This window comes from Lynx rufus, unplaced genomic scaffold (genome assembly GCF_022079265.1).
Source record: "Lynx rufus isolate CCGP_SWC_20201006 ecotype Redwood Valley unplaced genomic scaffold, mLynRuf1.p SCAF_1, whole genome shotgun sequence".
Classification (NCBI taxonomy): domain Eukaryota; kingdom Metazoa; phylum Chordata; class Mammalia; order Carnivora; family Felidae; genus Lynx; species Lynx rufus.
In genome coordinates this window covers 206658183-206661726 of record NW_025814823.1, presented here as the reverse complement: position 1 = coordinate 206661726, position 3544 = coordinate 206658183, and positions in this window count along the sequence as shown.

Sequence of the window (3544 nt, the reverse complement as noted above, 5' to 3'; positions counted from 1 at the left end):
GCGCACTAAAATAAAAAAATAAAATAAAATTATTCTTGGGGTGCCTGGCTGGCTCAGTTGGCAGAGTATGTGACTCTTGATCTCGGGGTTGTGAAGTTTGAGCCCCATATTGGGTGTGGAGATTACTTAAAATCTTTAAAAATAAAATGATTCTTGGTAAACTTGGGAAAGAGGCCTACGATTTTTCCAGAGCCAGGCTCCTGCAATGGCCACAGGTGCCTAAATGACCAGAAGCTTCCCTCAGAGCCCCTTCAGGCAGTTTCACAGCAGAAGGCTATTGGGCAGCACGCCTCCCTGTAAATGGCTTCTCCATCAACATCCCACTGGGCTTCCCAGCTAAGTCCCAGCAGCAAGACACTCCAATACCCAATGAGCTATGCTCTACTTTCTCTGACCTCTGAATCTCAATTCCAGGGGTGAGGCCTTTTCCTTTGGTGCCTTATCTCTGCTTCTAGGGGTAGTGCCTGCTCCTTTATTTCTGCTCTTCCTATATTCTGTAGGGTTCTCTTTCATTTTTGTATTCAACTCTTCATTACCTCCATCCCTTATATTATAGGATTCCTGTTCAGATTATTGTGTGGTTTCTGTCTCATTGAACCCTGATATATCAACTATTTTTGCTGGATGTTTGTATTTTACACTCTACATGTTATCTTTGGCATTTATGTGGTAAACTACCATGTTTTGATACAGTAAGTGGCTTCCTTATTTTGCAAATACTAAATGCCTGTCTGTGCTTGCAATTACACAGATTTTAGCATAGTCTAAACTCAAGACATTGAAAAAACCCAGAAGGGAGAATGTGCGTGATGCTGTCTTTAAATCTACCTATAATTGGTCTATTTAGACTTTAAAAGTTCTCTTTAATGAATATGAAATTTATTCAAAAATTTTAAACTGTTCAAAATTTAACTGTTGAGGATTTTACTCTATAATATATTCTGCCACAGGACTTTTTAAGAGGGAGTAGATCAGAAAAGAGCAGATTTGCTCTGATCAAGATCACTGGAAAATGGTTTCTTCTTACCTTTTAAACAAGTTAACCCAATGCTAAAATTATGTATGTGCATGGTATCTTGGATCTATACTTTATCACATATGATTAGTATGATTAGCACAGTGGTTCCACATCCAGGCCATGGATGAGTAAGGGTTCTACTAACGAAGACAAATTTGCTAAAAGCTCACATTGTGCAATGTCTTCACTAAAGGAATGCATTCCAACAACACTCACTGCTGTCAAATTTTTATTAACAAAGAAAATATGTGCCTTTAACAAGTAATCTATGCCCTTTTCTCCTCTCCATAATAAAGGAGTCCTTTCACACCGTCTCAAGTTTCCTGAAACTGTAAAAGCACCGCGCAATGCTGTGCTACCTCACAGGGGATGTTCCCAGAGGTGTCTCTCCCAGGAGCCGTCCCTAATTGGACAGTACTTCTCTCTGAGGCTTTCCGCTTCCTGTGTCCTCGCCTGGGGAACTCTTCTCTGAGGGCTGCTCCTCTGGGACACAGGAGGCATCAACAGTTTCTGCCCTGACTATGCCTTGTCCATTCTGAGGTGGCTGGATCATATGCCACCCCTCCATTCCTCCCATTTGCCCAAGATAATGATGTTCCTGAAATAACACCATTTGCCGCCTGGCACAGTATCATTTGCTTCCTCTTCAGCCACCTCTACTACCTCTATCCTAACTTGGGGAAGCTGGACTTTTCTCTGATACCATTTTACCAGTTGTTTTTTTTTTCAAGACCTTTCCTCTCCAGGACTTACTTTCTCTATAGAACACGTGGGAGTTCATATCATTTTAAACATTTTTAAGGGCAAACCAAATACTTTTTTACATTGCCAGATGTTTATGGTGCAGAGCTATATAAATGTAACACTTTACCAGAATAGGACTTTTCTTGCTTTAGGAAACTACCAAAATTAGACACACATTCTCACCCCCCCCCCAAGAAAATATATCCAAAAACCTGGTCACAGCTTTTAGAATCCTTGGATCGATGATATAAAAGGGGTACAAGGGAGAGACTGGCAAAGAAAAACCTTTGAAGAGTTTTAAGTATTTAATCCAACCTTGGAAACAAGGGTTGCTACCTTCTAGTCCTAAATATGGTGAAGGGAACTTCAAAGGGACCACTCAGAGCTTTGAAATGTGTTTCCTGCAACTGTTTTGGTGGCGTGCCAGGAGAGGCCTGCTGCTGTATCTCCCTGCACTTCAGAATTTGGTCAGGTCAGGGATGTGGGAATGTTTCCTGTGGACCAAATGTGGGCCACTCAGGAAAGAGACAGCATGGAATAGTTTTGGATCCTGCCAATACAGCCCTGAGAGGTAGAGAAAATCCTAGGAGAAAGAAGCTGGATACTATGGGCTAGGAAGAAGTCACAAAAGACTATTCTGAATGGAGATGAGAACTACAGGAGAGGGAAATCAGTAGGAAATCTCCAAGGTAATCCAAGAGCCCAAAGAGTAAAAGTCAGCTTAATCCTCTGCTGGGTCCAGGGAGGAATAAAATTGCTGTTTACAAGTCCCAGAGTTATACAGAAAGCTGAAACCAGAGCAACCATTCCCCCTTTTCCACTGTTGGCATCCAGCCCAAAGGAAGTCAGGCTGGAAGAACTGAGTTAAGGTTAAGTCATCTTTGAGTTTTGGTTTATTACAAAGGATTGGACATTTTACTTATTGAAGTAAAACTGTTTTTACAACTAATCATGGCTGGAAGATATTTTTTATTATCTGTGAGTGCTCTAAAAATACATGGGTCAGACCAAGTCTTCATCCTGGGGCACTGGAGCATATTCCCACTGTATAAAGAAAGGACACAAAAAGTTAGGTTTTTATCTCAATCCACTTACCATGCTTATTCTACAAACCACTTGCATACACAGGAACCATTTTTTCAATGGAATTTTCCTTGACAAACATCCCTCTCTTAGTGTACAAGGACACTTTTGCTTCAGATTCTATTCTTGATTCCTAAGTTTACTGATAGTCTCTACCCTGTGCTTTTCTTATGATTCAAACTACTTTTGTTTTGAGGAAAAAAAAAACTAAATATAATCCATATGTACTGTGAAAAAGAAAGCTTTCTCTGAAATAAAACAATTCTATAATGCATTACTTTTTAACATTTTTAAAAAGAAGTTTAATTAAGTCATATCTGCACCCACAATGGGGCTTGAACTCACAACCCAAAAATAGTTATGTGCCTTACCAACTGAGCCAGCCAGGCACCCTGTTACTTTGCTTTTCTTACATGAATATACAGTATTACAAAATTTCAGCTAATTATAGCCTAAGCTAAATTTTGCAACCAATCCAGAACTCAAAAAAGGCAGAGTATAATCTCTGCCTGAATGACTGTTCTGGTCTTTGCGGGGGTGGCTCCTTTTCATTTAGCTTAGCCACCTTTTTTTTTAAAAAAAAAAAAAAAGAGAGAGAGAGAGAAAGAAGAGAGCACTAGTCAGGAAGGGGCAGAGAGAGAGGGAGACACAGAATCTGAAGCAGGCTCCAGGCTCTGAGCTGTCAGCACAGAGCCCAAA